Raw genomic sequence first — 19,010 nt, forward strand, 5'->3', positions numbered from 1 at the left:
ATATAGTATACTTTATATACACATATAAAGTAAATTGTAAAAAGGAGTAATGTCCTTCAAGGTATTCTCTGAAATTTCAGTGTTTTCTAAGTGTTATGCAACTGGTCCTATCAACTTTTGAACTTTCCAGTGAGTCCACTTAATGCTTTATACAAGCATCACCTGTATTAATTATTATGATACTTAGTATTTATTACACTATTTGTAGTATTATAGTAGTATTATGCTATTAGCAGAAGGTTAAGAAATCGTGTACATGCCAAAACAATGACAAAATCTATTATCTATTCTAGAATCTTGTCCCCCAAATGGATAAGGAATTAGATACAGGCAGAAAGTCATTAGCATAAAACTAAAATTGAATTCTCCTTTACAGAATCACTATTGATTACCATCAGATATGTATGAAAACAAATTAGTGGAAAAATATTCACTAGTAGAATCATTATATTTTGCTTGAGCATTTTAAAACATTAAAGCAATAGGACTCACTGTATTTTTTCCAGTGAATATCTACCCATATTTGGCCAATCAGTGAGGTTTGGTACAAGAGCAATCCAAGTCCATGTTTGAATGGCACATTTGACCACTTGAACAGGAACCTGAAAGCAATTTTTTCATCAACTTCTTGAATTTCCCTGTACAAGTCTTCTTTCAACAAATTGAATATGTTCCTTGAATAATTATTGGCTAAAATACCAATAACGTATTTTTCCCTGTTTTTTGAAGAAAAACCATGTCCCACCTTGTAAATATTCTACATATCTGGGCAATCACGGGTAATGACAGCACAGGTTCTCCTCCAAATATCCTCGTGCTTTAGATCTTTTTTTCTCCCATTTAGGAAATACATTCTGAAATCCAAACATAACTTATTCCACAACATTCTCCCTGATAGCACCAGAACGACTACGCCACAGACAGAGACAAGCAGATTTTCCCTGATGCTCTGTTACCTCTTTGTGTATTCTTCTATTTTGCTGAATCCTACATTGTAATGTGGATTGTTTGAGAACAGGGGTTGTGACTACTTGTTCAATTTCCATTACCCCTCCCTAAAGAACAAAGCCCCTAATACAGCCTCAAAAATGCTGACTGGGTGAACAAAACAATTTTTTTAGTTAAAAATTAAAATTATTAATTGGAAACTGTCTGTATTGACCTTACATAAATTGATACCAAGAACAAAAGTGCACCATTATAGGTGCCTTTGATTTTGTTTGCATAACTATCTCTGTAGGTCATATTTCTATTGATACAGAAGAATAGAGATTCTCCAACTTACAGTATGGCTATTCAACGTCTCAGTACTTCACTCAATTACAGCCACTTAAGGGACTTACGAGTTGTAGACAACTCAGAGGAAAGAACAAGCACACACACGGTCACTTAGCCTCCTAAGAGGAGGAAGGTCAGGTCTGAGGTAAAACACAGAAAGGAAAAGAGGAGTGGACAGGTAAAGGGAATAGAAAAGCAGAGAAGGGCATGAAAAGGTATATCAAATGACACTGTTCTATCAGTATAAAGTAATAAGGCTTTTCTAATTAGTAAACTTTCTTTTCTAATTAGTAAATTAGAATTTACTAATTTCTTTTCTAGTTAGTAAACTTGCCTAAAAGGGATTTTTAAAAGAAAAGTCATGGGAATTATTTTTGAGCAATGTGACTACTTCGAAGGAAAACACTCATGGAAGACATAAGAATTTGATAAGTTTATATTTTCATGTTTTCGTTACTGTTCAAAAGTTATATAAAAAGCAATTCACAAGCAATTATTGCAATTCACTCTAGGTTTTAAGAATTAGATGGAAATACTTTGGATATGAATACTAGATTGCTTTAATTAAAAATTAAAAGTTAAATTAGTCCATGCTTTAGATAAAATGTAAACAAACACATATATATCAAAAATGGAAATTAATATAACAATAAAGTTTGACTCTCCAATTTTAAAAAAATACATGATAAATATGAATGTTCAAGGTAAATTTTCTAATACTGAGCTAGCAAGTGTAAAAAGTAAAGCAGCTTCCTCCCTTCCTTCCTTCCTTCCTTCCTTCACTTAGCAATTAAATATTTACCCTGTGTCAAGGCACTGTTCTAGGTACTATGGATTCAGAAGTGAAGTGAACAGACAAAAATATCACTTATAGAGTTTACACATCATTCTCAATGGGGATTAAGACAAAATGAAAAAAGAGAGAAAGAGAAAAAGAGAAAGTCTGATTTTGTATTCTTAAGACTTTTAAAAAAATAATTTTTAAGTTTTAAACACTATTTTCTGAACAATTTATATTCTCATTTAACTTAAAAAATTTTAAGGACTAAAACACTTTATTTATATTCTCATTTAACCTTTACAAAAATCTTCTGAGATTGGTATGAATGCTATCTTCTAGTTTACAAATAAATATTCTAAGACACTAAGTGGTAAAATCAGAATTTGATCACAAGTAGTCCAAATTCAGAGTCTATACCCTCAAGCTTCTCAATAGCATTATACTGACTATTAGTGTCCATATATGTTATGAGGATGTTTATATTGGAAGGAAAACAAGCTTCCTTAAATGAATTTTTCAGGAAATAGTCATCTCAGAATTTCCTAACATTGATGACTATTAGGAGGCACATTCACATTCTGATATTTAAATGAGATTCCCCAGGAAATCTCAGTAAAAATTAGTCTGGAGTTAAGAGGAAAAGACATTTTATTGTCTTTGTCTGTGTGGCATTAATTCCAAAAGTATCTGACATCTTGTACTGAACTGTCCAGGAAAGGTTCATGAAGCAATAAAGAAGCGACATGTACAAACATATTTTTAAAAGATCATTCTGGTGTCAGTTAATAGATGGTCTGCAACCTAAGATGACAGTGATATTTTTAATGATCAATGAGAACTGAGATTTTATAAAAATACAATGAATCAAAGAAGTCATTATAAGGCAACATTTTTGTCTATGAGAGCTAGTCTTTCAATCATTTTCAGAATTAAACAAATAAATACTGGGTGCCACAATTTATTATCTGTGAAAGGAAGTATACGGCCTTCATACTATCATTTCAAACTATTTGGAAGTTAAGAAAATACAAGACAAAGCTCTATAAATAGATACATTAACAGCATTATTGACATTCCATCTCCATATCTTCAACTTGCCTTCAAGTGTTACCTCTTTAGTTGTGATGTTCAAATCATTTTTCCAACTACCCCCTTTCAGTCTTCCAATCTACTAGTCTATGAGTTATCTTCAAATATTTTCTACTTTAATTCCTTATTGATAACCATCACCATGTACCACCATATTATTCTCTCTGCAGTGTTTAGATTCGTTTTTCATCTCTATTTCCATTAACATAATCATCCTAGCCACGTAAAGCAGGCAGAGGCAAAAATATTCCTATTTTACAGATTAGAAAGCTGCAACTCATAAAGATTATCATGGTTATCAAGTAATAGTGCCAAAACAAGAATCCAAAGCATCTGACACTTAGTTTGGCCACCTGCTACTACATGTTGTCACCACTGGCCCCCATAACTGCCATAATGCAACAGCACCTTGGTACTCTTAGAGCACCATTCTATCCCCTTTTAAATCTACCTTGAAAACAGTTAACAGAATAATCTAATACCTCGTTTTCCTCAGTAATCCAAAAATGCACCCTATTGCTTACCACAGAGTCTGGCTTTCAAGACCCTCTATAGGATGAATACATTCTTTTCCATTATAAACATTTTTTGACACTACTCTACTCCATTAAACTGAATTTCCCCATCAGCCAGCTTGGGTTGCTGGCTGGTTCCTCAGACAGATTACAGCTCAGATAGAGTAGCTTGTTAAGGTAAACTCCATGAATTTAGCCTCAACACTTTGAGCACAAAAAAATCTCTAAAGTCCTGGTGCTTTTGTTTTTTTTTGCGGTACGCGGGCCTCTCACTGTTGTGGCCTCTCCCATTGCGGAGCACAGGCTCCGGACGCGCAGGCTCAGCGGCCATAGCTCACGGGCCTAGCCGCTCCGCGGCATGTGAGATCTTCCAGGACCGGGGCACGAATCCGCGTCCCCTGCATCGGCAGGAGGACTCTCAACCACTGAGCCACCAGGGAAGCCCTGCTGGTGCATTTTAAATCAAGAGGCAAAGTTTAATTCTAAATGCACCATATTTTTCACATGTGATAATTTAGAGGCCCCAAGAATGTATTTTATTTTATAAAGGAGAATACCTTAGGGTAGATTCTAAATCAATTATAAAACTAGACAAAATTGCCAAAAACAACTATTTCAGAACAATGGAAATTGACTAGTCATATAATAAATTAAGTGCTTATGCCAGAAAAACTACTCTGCTTTTGGTAAGAACAGTAGGGATGCTGTGGCATTTTTACCTAGGAATTATACCATCTTTCTCGCAATTTAAAAGAATTGAAATCATGCAGAGTGAGTTTTCTAACCAAAACAGAATTAAATTCAAACTAAAAAAGACAGAGGTTTTGGAAATCCCTAAATATTTGGACTTTAGGCTCCGGACGCACAGGCTCCGTGGCCATGGCTCACGGGCCCAGCCGCTCCGCGGCATGTGGGATCCTCCCAGACCGGGGCACGAACCCGCGTCCCCTGCATCGGCAGGTGGACTCCCAACCACTGTGCCACCAGGGAAGCCCTGGACTTTTTAAAAATGTTTTTTCTAAATATCCCATTCATCAAAGAAGAAATCACTTAAAATATTTTCAACTTAAGAAAAACTAAAGCACAACATAACAAAATTTATGAAATGCAGCTAAAGTAGTGCTTAAAAGCAAATGTATAGCTTTCAACATCTATATTAGCAGAGAAGTTCCCAAATCAATAACTAAAGGTTCTACCTTAAATGGAAGTAAGAAAAGAAGAGCAAACTCAATGCCAAGTTAACAAAAACAAGGGAATAATAAAGGAAAGAATGTGTAATGTTGACTGAAGACCAATGTTAAAATGAAAACACTCCCGCTAATTATTTATTTTATGTTATGAAAAATCCCATCCCTTTTCTAGCCCTTAGTATCTTCATTTTTAATGTGGATAAATTAGAATAAATTACTTATAAACTTCCTCCTCATGGAAAAAATATAACATATTATTTGGAACAGCCAACAGATCTACAAAGGATATAAATAATATACAGTACATGGACAACTCATAGTTCATTGGGGGAAAGGACTGCACACAATCCAAAATAGGGAATAATCCTCAGAGCTCAATCAATGTATTACCCAACATTTTTACTTATAAAATGCTGAACTTCTTACATTTTTTTAAATGAATATGAAAATAAGTTATAATTAACACAAGACAAGGGAAGAAATTTCTTATGGTGACAGTCAGTTTGGCTGCCTGCATACAGAAGATAGGACTGGGTAGGACAGGATAAGATAAAGTAGAATAGGATAGGACATGGTAGACAAACAGAAGGGAAGGGGAAAACTCTTAATTAGTGTCTCCTGTATACCCAGACTCTGTAGTTAATAACAAGGATTAGAATAGTGTACACAAAGTTCTTACTTTCACAGAAAACAGTTTTTATTTATTAAAATCAAAACCAAAAATAGGTATTTTACTTCATTTGTAATTCAATTACATAAAGATTGTTTCTGCCCCACAGATATGGTAATTTCCTGATTAATCAGAAGTTCATGGCATATGTAACACCAAAACTCTCATCTTGGTTAAGGCGTTGTACTTGAGTGGTAATTCCTTCAGGGGTCTGTTTCTGCTGTACTCTTTTGGCCTTGATATCAAGATACTGAAAGGCAAGAACATTATTTTCTCCCAAGTTTTTGTACCCACAAGCACCTCTTTTCTTCGGGCTTGGCCTTAGAATGGAGTCACAGATGCTTTAGCTTGTTCCTATGTAAGGACCTCTGCAGCTATTGCCCTATGGCATAATAAGGAAAAAAATGTGACCTGCTGTGAATAATTCACCATCAAAAGGAGTTCAAGCACTCTGTCACTTACAGGAAAATGAGAAGCTTCCTATGATGGGAGAAAAGATGGTAAAATATACAACAGATGTGACTATGGAAAGTTAGAACCAATACTTAGAAAAAGACTCAGTTCATAATGGAAACTCTGTGTGGGGAAGATGGATTAATGGCTGAGGGCAGGAGGGTTTCCTGCTTTCCCTTTAACATTTCTGCATTACAAGTAGTCATCAGCCCATTGCTCTAACCTTAAGAGTTGGTGGGATTCCAGGAAGATTATTTCCTATGCAATGTATGCTCTTTTCTTTCCAATTCTTTCTTTTCATCCAATTTAATGTGTTTTTAACCCTCAAAAATGGTTATGTTTTAACTATAACAACACATATTTACATACTAATCATGATTTCTAAGTTCTACAATAAAAGGAGTTATCTAGCTTCTTTCATTTATAATAAAAAGTGCCTGCCTATTCTCTATACTTTTAAATAATCATTTTCTGGTAGAACACACTGAAATCCACTTCATTACTTATATCATGAAGTATTGTTAAAAAAATACACATTTATATGTTCTATGACAGAACAGTTCAAAATAATTTGAACAGTTTGCTTTATAAGTAATGAAAATATAACAGTAATTGAGTACCCAAGAAGTTTTATTAAAAAGAGGATTATTTAGATCAATATCCATTTGTTTCAACTTCAGTAGCAATATAGCAAATTTTGAATAATAAACATTCTTTTTTCAAATACAGGAGTTAGAAAAAATGTGGTCTCAGAATTCCTGTTAAAATACAAAACTATGATTCACAAATTATATAGAATTAATTTAGTATATACATCAACCAAGTGATATTGACTGCTATTGCTCCGTTGAATATACATTTTAAAGCTCATAATGTTTCTTTTTTTTTAAGATGGATTGCAAAAAGAAAAAAAGTACAGTTATCTTATTTTTTATAAGATATGTATTTTTGAAAGGTTGCATATGAATTAATTCATTTTGTATGTATTGCAGATATTTGCTATTTAAATGACCTCTAAATAATTTTTAAATACAATGTATAGTAATTTTTAAATACAATGCATAATAATCAACTTTCAGTGTATATTATTTAAACACTCTACAATCAATCCATCTTGTTTTCTTTGACACCAGACACCAGAGCCTAGCCTGAAACATGCGTGCTAGAACAGTATCAACCAAAATAACTTGGGGAGTACACTCACTGATTCATATGAGAATTATCTCAGAATTAAGGATGTAGGAAATCTTGTCAAGTTTTATCTCATGTTCAAAATTTAAACAAGAAACTTTAAAATGCACTGAAGCAGAAATCCTAAAATATGAAAAGATATTTTCCTTTAAACATTATCCTATCCTTAATTATCAGGTTTTCAGTTGACAGAAATGTACTTTCTCTTCATGGCTAATTTACACAATTAAAATGGTTTAATCTCAAATGATTACAAATAAGGAAAAGAGCCTAAGAACAAGTTATTGTGCCAACTCATGCTACCAAATACTTTCAACAGACGCATGACCGAATTTTTTAAAAAGAGTTACTGAACTTTTAAATACTTATGCAGTTTCTGTCAGTTCCAGAAAAATGATTTTTATCTCCGATATCTGTGAGGCCAAATTGTCAGCTGATATCAATCCCAAGGAAAATCCAATATGCCAGAATCCTCTCAGAGTTTTACTAACGATGAGGACCCGGCATCTAATGAAGTGTTCTCAAAGGTTTAAAAGAGTTCGGATTGCCAAGTTAGACAGTGAATCACAGATGAGCTTTTTCCAAAAATCCTCATTCCACTGGTCATTAAAAATTTTTTTTAATAATTTAATAAATAATAAATAAATCAATAAAATTTAATAATTTTAAGCAAAGCCACATGACAAAATTCATTCTTATTGCTTCTTCTAGGGGCTTCCCTGGTGGCGCAGTGGTTGAGAGTCCGCCTGCCGATGCAGGGGACACGGGTTCGTGCCCCAGTCCGGGAAGATCCCACATGCCGCGGAGCAGCTGGGCCCGTGAGCCATGGCCGCTGAGCCTGCGCGTCCGGAGCCTGTGCTCCGCAACGGGAGAGGCCACAACAGTGAGAGGCCCGTGTACCGCAAAAAAAAAAAAAAAAAAAAAAAAAAATCAATAAATGTATTCTAACTAAGTTTAAAAAGCCTCTGAGAAGTGACCTCTGCCAAAGTCTTTTGGGGACATTCCAACTGTGCAGGGGGCAGGGTGTGGGATCAAAAAGCAGAAAGAAAGAAAGAAATGCTTCTGCACAAGTGAAAAAAAAAAAAAATCTGGCTGCAGGACTAGAAGGGAATAGCTTACATATCAAATATCAGATTTCCCTTGCACTGCTACTCTGCTTTCTCCTTTTTTCTGTTCCATTCTTACACTTCCTGTAGTTCATTGCATGCAGCTTTATTTCTCACTTTGTATAAGATTTCAAGCAGAAAATCTTGAGTACTGAGATCTTTAAAACGATGTGCTTTATATGCCACAGTAAAAAGTCCCTTATCACGAGACTCCACCATCTGGAAATCAGATCAATCTAACATACAGTCCTTAATCAAGAAATATGTTTAAAAAAGAAAATAGTCACACTGCACTAAAACTCAATGCACTTGACTCACAGACAGGCCCTCAGTCCACACTTAGTTATTCTTTATTTTCTGTAGAGTTCTATCAAGTAAAAATCAGAAGCAGAAGCAGCACAATGACATACTGACAGACTAACCACCACCACGAATACCTGAAGCTCTGAGGAAAAATGAAATCTACCTAAAAAGAACCTTGGAAACTGTTTTAGTCAAATTATCAAACATTTGGAGTTTTGCCACATTAATCGGGTAGGTGTTTGCTTCAATTTTTCAGAAGTTTTTCTCTATGCAAAGAACACATTGCCCAAACAAGATTCTATATAACTGAATTTTTACTTTTGTGCAGTTCAATAATGTCAAACTATGTTGGTACTATAGACAATTAAAAGTTAACGCCCGGGCTTCCCTGGTGGCGCAGTGGTTGAGAGTCCACCTGCCAATGCAGGGGACACGGGTTCGTGCCCCCGTCCGGGAAGATCCCACATGCCGTGGAGCGGCTGGGCCCGTGAGCCATGGTCGCTGAGCCTGTGCCAACGGAGCCTGTGCTCCTCAACGGAGAGGCCACAACAGTGAAAGGCCCGCGTACGGTTAACGCCCTTGATAAAGTTTAAAGGATATGTATATATGTGTGTGTTTTACACATTCCCTTTGAGGATGTTACTTTTAAATATGTCTATTTTATTTCTATAAATTATGTACATCAAAAGAAGAGCACAGGGGGCTTCCCTGGTGGCACAGTGGTTGGGAGTCTGCCTGCCGATGCAGGGGACACGGGTTCGTGCCCCGGTCCGGGAGGATCCCACATGCCGCGGAGCGGCTGGGCCCGTGAGCCATGGCCGCTGAGCCTGCGCATCCAGAGCCTGTGCTCTGCAATGGGAGAGGCCACAACAGTGAAACGCCCGTGTACTGTAAAAAAAAAAAAAAAAGTACATAAATCCACATTTTAAGCTATTTATTTTTTAATATTTATTTATTTATTTGGTTGCACCGGGTCTTAGTTGCAGCTCGCTAGCTCCTTAGTTGCAGCAGGTGGGCTCCTTAGTTGAGGCATGCAGGCTCCTTAGATGTGGCATGCAAAGTCTTAGTTGCGGCATGCATATGGGATCTAATTCCCTGAACGGGGATTGAACCTGGGTCCCCTGCATTGGAAGTGCAGAGTCTTAAGCACTATGCCACCAGGGAAGTCCCTAAGCTTTTTAAATATCACATACCCATGAGGGGGGAAATTCATATCTCTCCTTCTAAACAATGTCCAGTAGAATATTTTTAATTAGTTGGGGGGAGTGTTGGGGAACCATATTTATTCACAGGTCTTTTAACAGTAATAAATATTGCTTGCAAGCAAACAACACAAATCTTTAATAAGTAAGGTCTATCAAAATGAAACAGTACTTTTCAGAATAACAAGTCAAGGAACATAACACAAGGGAAATCACTGAATTAAAATACTGAGATTTTTAAATTTACTTGGTACTGCAATTTAGTTTCCTTTGTTACTGAATATAACCAATTTACTTTAAAGTATGCTTTCAGGAGATGTAAAGGAAATACTAATGGTTAAAATAAAATGTTTTTTTCTATTTTTTTCTACCTTTCCTCTTAACAAATAAAGTTAAATTCTCAAATTCATGAGATAAAATATGCAAATATAAAGTTACCTATAACTATAAATGAAAATAAAATTTTGCATGTTTCTTATTCCTTCAAATAGCATTTAGAACTAAGTGACCATGCTTTATAGAAAACATAGTCATATATCCCCTCTTACATGATTATTACATACCTATTATAACCATAAACACAGCAAGCTACGGTTATTATAGTTACGAATCAAGATCAAAGATGAACAAGTTATTTCTGGAAGGGTAAGACAGAAAGGGTTTGAAAAACTTGGCTAAAATCATTTTTTCACCCCCCCAAATTAATTTTTTTCTTCTAATGCTTGGCAAAATTCCTACTGATAGGCAACAGCTTTTAAATTCTATATTTCAACTTGTAATTTTAACCTTCATTCTATTAAAAAGGATGAAAATTTTAAATATATTAAAAAAGCAAACCTATTTATATATTTAGATTTCAAGGAAGAAAACTATTCATAGACATTTTCATTCAGTAATCAATCCAATAAATAAAGCCACAGAAAACCTGAAGCTGGGTTAGCTAACAGAGCTGAAAAACTGAAGTAAACATTATTCCTGCTCCCAGGACACTCAGATCCAATTCTTAACAATGTACAACACCTTTCTTTGGAGCTATTTAATTACCAGCATTAGGAATAAGAATAATAATAGTAACAAAACAACAACAAAAATAGCTTAAGAGGTCAACTACCTTAATCAAAGTGCAATTTACATTACAATCTGGGCAAACTGTGTTAATAGCACAGTGCAGTACAAAGGAAAATATACTGAAAATATTACCTAAAAAACAAATAAAAATAAAATCTTTCTCTACTTCACTGCAGTCAAATGCAACCTGATCCAATTAAGTCAATTTAGGATACACAACTACTTAAAAGCCTGAGCTACACTAAGTGATGAAGGCAAAATGGATTCAGTCCAAATCTGCTTTATTAGCTTAGATGCTATTTATTATGGCTATATTTTATTATACAGTAGTTATAAAAAAAAAAAAACTACAAGGTGACATCCTGTTATTTTCCACTGGGAAAAATGATGCAGATGCACTATTAAAACTCAGCATAGACGGTAGCATGCCAGGCTGCATTCCACTTGTGCCTTTACAATGTCTCAATAGAAACTGATGTTTATGTGGCTAATGGTAAAGTTAGCGGAACTACTGCCACTTAAATGTTCCATAAGACTGTGGCTTTGCAGAAACCTAGAGCCTTTTCAGCATCTCTAGTGACTCTATACACATTGGAAGGAGAAGAGTTGTTTTAAAATAAAGCTACTAAGTACCATTACTCCTTTTTTAAAAGATAAAATGTATTAATTTTCTCCCCCTAAAACTACTACCTTATTTTCAGGGAAAGTAGCTGTCATTTCATCAGAGTATAAATTGTAAACCCTAGTTCAAATCAGTTATTCAATATGTAGTCTAATTTGTTGGAAAATTGAATGAACTTCACAACAGAATTAAGATAATAACTTTCCTAAGCCCAACAAATATCTTTCCTCCTTTCATCATTATTCTCATCAATCTATACTCATCGTGTGTTGAAAATGTTGTAGGCATTATGTAGAATTCTTACTATACAAAAGAGAAATACAAATTTTTTAATGTTATTTGGGAAGGGGAGAATAAAGAGAAGGAAAATTAGTTTTTTGGTTGATATTTGCAGGTCCTAAGGGTACTAACTGGTGTTCTACCATTCTATACACTTTAGACAAGAAAATATTTGTGGTGCAAAACTTGAGGAGTTCCAAGAATTGCTTTTAGTTTTGAAGCAGAACCAATGATGCATCCCGTCAAAATTTCTGCTGATCCAAAAACTGAGAGTTCCTGACATGCAACAGGACCACTGCAAACTACCCCTGGACCACCTGAAAATGTACAACAAGGATGGCACCAAGGATACTTTTACCTTGTCTCCATTATATGGAAGGTGTAATTCTTTTTGAGATAGTTCAGCTCAAACGATCTTAAACGTCTAGTTGTCTATGTTTGCTGAGAATTTCCTCTACACCTTTTTATTTCCCAAAGTATTGGTCTCTTCAGCAGTTTCTGTAGAGCTAAAATGTAGATTTTACAATTTAGAAAAATCAGTTAAACTTCTGAGTGGTAGTTGGATTGAAGTTTTTTATTTTTTGGCATTGTCATCTTTAAAGTTAAGTAGTCAAGTAAACTCAACAGTAGAAGTTTCTTTTATTTTTTTTTCCCTTCCCTGTTTACAGCAACCAACTTCAGTTAGAAGGATACCCAGGCAGTGGCATCTGCATGATTGTGATAATATCCTAACCATTCATTGTTTCATGGCTTGGGTATAATGATAGTAGCCTACAACACCTATCTCATCTTCCATTTCCTTTACCAGACAAGAATTTTTTTGTTGTCATTTAGAGAATATCCTACTGTTTAATGTTCTGTCTAGAAATTCAACCTAAGGCAAAAGTAAGTTTTATCATAATTGCTAGAATAGTTTTAAGAACATGTGTGCAGAATTATTTTTTATTACATCTATTACAACATCACACAAAACACAGCTGTTCAAAACTTGATGACATTAAAGTATGGTTATTATTGAAAAGACTACTGCAAGTCACATTACTGTAACCATTACTATCATTACTGCATTTTGGTGATCTCTCAAATGCCCTGTTTCCATTTCTGACTCCAACCTGTTGTACATATCGTGACCAACATTTAGAATGTCCCTCTTTGATCCTCCATTTATGTTAACGGCTTCATTTATTTATTCATTCATCCTACAAAATTTATTCAAAATCTACTGTGCTCTAATCTCTACACTGTTATGTGTGATACAAAAAAAAAAACAACCATGAGATCCCTGCCTACTAAGAAGCTTTATACCCTATGGAGAAAACAGGTGTGTAAATAAATATTCAAAAAACATGAGGTAAGTACTTTAAAAAAAAAAAGAACTGAAAGAAGTGAAGATGCACAATAGGGTTTTATACAAGATAAATATAATATAATTTTGCCTTATATACTCTATTTCACATTTCATATATCACCCACCACATAATAAACCTATAGAAGACAGGATATATCATTGAGTGGTTCTCTCACACCTCTGATTATTTATCATAAATTATGCATATAACATATAAAATATCTATGTAATAAGAGCAAAAGAAAAAAAAAACCATAAAGTGTATGCTCTGGAACCAGACTGCTTGATTACAAATTATAACTCTGACACTAACTGTATGAACTTAAATTACCTCAATTGTTTGTGATTCAGTTTGTTCATCTGTAAAACTGGGTCTATGAGCTATCTTAAAATATTATTGAGAAGATATTAAAAGTAGACCACGTGAAAAAACTAGAACTGTTTTTAGCACATAATAGGCACTTTTTTTTTTTAGCTATTAAGGCTGTAAATGTTACACTTGATGCTTTACATGCATAATTTTTAAAATCTTAACTTATAAAGTAAATAACATTATCACCATTCAACAGATGATGAATCTGCAGTATAAAGAATATAAAACTTTCTCAACATGAAAGAGGTATTAAATGGCAGAGTCATAAGACAATATTCAAAAAGGACAGAAATAAACGGCATGCTTATATCATGCTGGGCATCATAACTTACGTGCTCACATTTCTAGCCATTTCAAGAAATAAGTGAGTATCGCTACAAGAAAGAGTAAACAAAGGGCAAAATTTCAAACATTAAAAGAATCCTCAACAGCCAAATATTACTAGCATTTAATTTGAGGTTTTTTTCAAAACTGGGACACTTGTCTCAGGAATCCTGACAAAATGAAGTATAGATATCATTGCATTCTTTATTAATAAACAAAAAGGAACATCAAATAATCGCTTCTGATGACATTTTATATTATGCCCATTAAAAAATACTTAAATGAAATTATATCTTCAAGTCTTTTGGAGTAAGACTATATCATAAAAATTTAGATATAAAAATGCATGGCATAAAAAAAAAATGCATGGCATTTTAGATGAAATTATGTACTTGCTTTTGTTTCTTATCAAGTTTATATTAATCATTTAATTAATTCATTAATTTAGTTAATGAAATTTACACTAATAGCTTTCTCCTATAGCCTTAGAAAAAATAATTACAATAATTTTCAACAATACAACACAATAATTTCAACACTATAATAATTGTTTCAACAACTGAAACAGAAATTTCCCCTCCCAGGACTAGGAAGCTAGAACACATCTAAGAGTTTCACTCGGCTTACATGATGATTATTACAATAATCTCCTCTAATATTAATGTTAGTTAGGACAAATGCTACTCATATCAACAGATTGCTTAAACAAAGAAGTTGCCATTCTAACAGGCATCCAATATAAAGTTCTAAAATAAACATTTTAAATTCCTCAAGCTAGACAGTTGTAGCAACAATACAGAATTTAAAATCAGAGAAAAAGTAGTTAAGGGTTAGTCATGGGACATTGGTGTCAACATGTTATGCTCTGAATTAAAATACAGGAAGATGGTTCTTATTAGTTCCTGCTGTATAAAAAAAAATAAAATAAAATTCAATAAATAAATAAAATACAGGAAGATGAGCTTGTCATTGGTAAATGGCTACACAAAGCTTTGAAAAATAGACATTAACAATAGGCATTGGCATATACTATAGCAGAAGTATCTAGGAAGTAATCATTTCTTCTTACATATATATATATCATAAAAATAGCACTTTTAAATATATCCTTGCAGCATAAAATAAAATGCATCCTTCCTCAGAGAACTTCTTTACTTCAGCTCACACACAATTTCATGATTCCTTTAACTGTTTCTGTATATTTGTCTTCAAATTTATGACTGGATAGGTATGTTTCACAATTTATGCTTATTTCTAAAGAACACTAAGCTCTGTGGTATGCTGATAACTTTTTTTGCTAATTATTATTTACAGAAGTCTATCATAGTTTTCTACGTCTCCCGTTTTCTTTCGGCTAATTCATACTGTTTATTGCTTCCAGAGTATCTGTCCTAAAATACAGGTAAATTCATAATGAAAATAGCTAACTTTATTATATGCTAGGCCCCATTATAAGTCCTTTTGCATACACGGACTCATCTAATCTTCCCAATATCACGAGGGTAGCTATCATTACTGTTCTGATTTTAAGATGTAGCCATGGAAGTCTAGAAATTTGTTACTAATTGGCAGGGCCTAGACTAGGTATCAAGCCTATTTAATCCCAAAGCCCACAGTCTTAACCATTTCATTTTGCTCTCTACTTTCTTTGACTGGTTTAATGTTATTTATACTTCAAGGCTCAAATCAAAAGCAGATTATTTCAGGGCTTCCCGGTGGCACAGTGGTTGAGAGTCCGCCTGCCGATGCAGGGGACACGGGTTCGTGCCCCGGTGCGGGAGGATCCCACATGCCGCGGAGCGGCTGGGCCCGTGAGCCATGGCCGCTGAGCCTGCATGTCCGGAGCCTGTGCTCCGCAACGGGAGAGGTCACAACACTGAGAGGCCCGCGTACCGCAAAAAAAAAAAAAAAAAAAAAAAAGCATATTATTTCAAAAAAGCTTTTTACAATCAGGCAATTAGTCAAAACGAAGCTTCCCTCTCTCTCCCCATCCCATGTACCTGTTCTTCTCTGATCCCTTATACTTATTAATATACACTAGGCACTATTCCTATACATGAGTCACCTCACAAATTATATAGGTAATATAATTATCCCCACTTTATAAACGTAAGAAATGAAGACCAAAGGCATTTTAAATGTCACAGGAAGTCACATGGCTGGTAAAAATTCTACCTTGGAAGCTGTGCTCCCCACATAATGCACAGCACACAGCATTCTATTGCTACTGGAGAGAAGAGAACAGGATGAGGAGCCCTGGGCTCATATCTGGGTCTCCTACTTACTAGATTCACAGCCTTTGGGTTGTGGTACCTACCAGCCTCAATTTCTTCACTGGTATGAATATCTATATAAAAACAGTGTCTACCAAAGGGAACACTCTTGCACTGCTGGTGGGAATGTGAATTGGTACAGCCGCTATGGAGAACAGTATGGAGGTTCCTTAAAAAACTACAAATAGAACTACCATATGACCCAGCAATCCCACTACTGGGCATATACCCTGAGAAAACCATAATTCAAAAAGAGTCATGTACCACAATGTTCATTGCAGCTCTATTTACAATAGCCAGGACATGGAAGCAACCTAAGTGTCCATCATCGGATGAATGGATAAAGAAGATGTGGCACATATATACAATGGAATATTACTCAGCCATAAAAAGAAACGAAATTGAGCTATTTGTAATGAGGTGGATAGACCTAGAGTCTGTCATACAGAGTGAAGTAAGTCAGAAAGTGAAAGACAAATACCGTATGCTAACACATATATATGGAATCTAAAAAAAAAAAAAAAGGTCATGAAGAACCTAGGGGCAAGATGGGAATAAAGACACAGACCTACTAGAGAATGGACTTGAGGATACGGGGAGCGGGAAGGGTAAGCTGTGACAAAGCGAGAGAGAGGCATGGACATATATACGCTACCAAATGTAAAATAGATAGCTAGCGGGAAGCAGCTGCATAGCACAGGGAGATCAGCTCGGTGCTTTGTGACCACCTAGAGGGGTGGGATAGGGAGGGTGGGAGGGAGGGAGACGCAGGAGGGAAGAGATATGGGAACATATGTATATGTATAACGGATTCACTTTGTTATAAAGCAGAAACTAACACACCATTGTAAAGCAATTATACTCCAATAAAGATGTAAAAAAAAAAAAAATAGTGTCTACCTCACAGTACTGTTTGAAGACCTAAATGAAATAACACAGGCACATGCTCACTGAAAGAGCCTGATATATAAAATTTAGCTGCTATTATTATTATTATTGCTATTTACATTGTCAAAATGTAAATAATTGTATTATAAATGTATTATAATTGCTATGACATTGCCACCTATTAGGGAAAGAGCTATTTGAAAGCTCACTTCCTCAAAAATCTCAGTATTCAGTAGGCAATGAAAAGATGCTCGTTAAATGTCTGAAGGGTTTTAGCCTTCACTATCTTTTACTGTAAGAGAGAAAGTGCACTGAAGTATGTTGCACTGAGCAGCTATTTTTAGGCACCTATAATCCAAATCCTTCTTAGAGTTTAGTTTATAGATCCATTTCAGAGAAAGGGTTTTTCTTTTTTTAAAAAAAACTATCATAGAAAGATAATTTTATTACTAATATATCCTCTTATTCAACAACTCTATCTTAAAGAAAATTTTTACAATTAGGGCCAAAGATCATTTTTTAATCTATTTTGTCTGTTTTGGTAGTTATAGAAACTTTTTGGACAATAACCTTGGTCATATACATAAAGCCTGCCATTTCTCTTCTTCAGGCTCAATAATCTCAATTTCTTTAGAAATTTTACATATACCGTCTTTTCTAATGATTTGGTTCAGTTTTAGGATTCCTATATCTAATAAATTGCCCCTTTTACATTGGACTGAATATTATAAACTGTATTCAAATTTACAGTTAGAAATATTTATGATCCTTAAAATCACAACATGGAATTGTCTAGGTCCCAAATATCATCAGCTGGTAAACCAATATTACAGATAAAGACTAATCCATACTATATATAATACTATGTATAATAATGAAAACAATAACATGATACTAATAATACACAGTGTAAACTGAATATGTACTAAGTGATTTTAAATTCATTCATTCAAAAAATATTTAATTATTTCAATAAATGTATTGAGCTTTTCCTATGTGCTAGAAATTTTTTTTCTAAGAGAGAATAAAGTAATGAACAAAACCATTATTCCTAACTTTTTCCTTCTTATGATTAATGATAAAATGCATTTGCAAACCACTTTGTTTATGAAGAGAAACTATAAGAAAAATTTTAATGTTTGTTTTTAATTTAAAATGAGACCAAGCAAAACAAATTAAGAAGCAAAAATTGAAGAAGCCATTTAATGCAATGAACTTGTCAAATATCACATGGAATGAGTTGTGTTTGCTTCACTAGAGTATTAAAAAATGCTTGCAAAAATGAAATAAAAACTATGATTAGTATCATAGAAATTTTTAAAAAGCTATTTTGTATGGTCATTAGTTACATAACATTTTTTTTATTCCTCTTTGAGGAAAAATACTCTTGGATTCTTCCTCCTAATATGTGGATACATTTTTTCTGCATTAACAGAAACAATGTACCATTTTACTAATGAGGTGCCAGAACACAGTGCATTTGGTATAGTCTTGACTGTTTTGCAGAAAAAAATTCTACGTAACATATTTTTTAGGGCTTAAATGCACTCTTTTCCAACATCACTGCTTTGGAATGCAGAAATCTATAACCTTACCTAGACACCAATGAGAATACCAGTAAGTGGGTAATCTGCCTAAGTAGTGGCAAATGTTCTATTTTTAGAGAAAAGAAAAGGAATTTAACACGCATAAAAGGAACAAAACTGTGGTCAAATGTGTATAATCTCCTCTATCCACCAGTCATAAATATCACATTCTATATACAAGGATCTAGCGTCAAAACTTCCCTACAGAAATAGCATCTATCTATCTATCTATCTATCTACCTATCCTTGTGTGGCTCAAATAATAAATTATTATTATCACTAAAGCTAAATTAAAAAGAACAAATTAATACCACATTAACTAACAGATTCAGGATTACACTTCAAAACTTGAATATCACCATAAACATTATCTCCGAAGCCAAAAGACTATCCTTGAAACATAAACTTGAATTTATTCTTCATTCATTTAACCAACATTTATTGAAAATCTTTCATCCCTTTAACTCTCTG

General features: G+C 34.3%; 1 protein-coding gene across 4 annotated transcripts in view; it reads right to left on the minus strand.

Annotated features, from left to right (window-relative positions):
* ADGRL3 (adhesion G protein-coupled receptor L3) overlaps positions 1 to 19,010 on the minus strand; it is an 865,234-nt gene that overhangs the window by 693,475 nt on the left and 152,749 nt on the right. The window lies entirely within an intron of this gene.

This window comes from Monodon monoceros, unplaced genomic scaffold (genome assembly GCF_005190385.1).
Source record: "Monodon monoceros isolate NGI ecotype Baffin Bay Population unplaced genomic scaffold, NGI_Narwhal_1 Super_Scaffold_20, whole genome shotgun sequence".
Classification (NCBI taxonomy): domain Eukaryota; kingdom Metazoa; phylum Chordata; class Mammalia; order Artiodactyla; family Monodontidae; genus Monodon; species Monodon monoceros.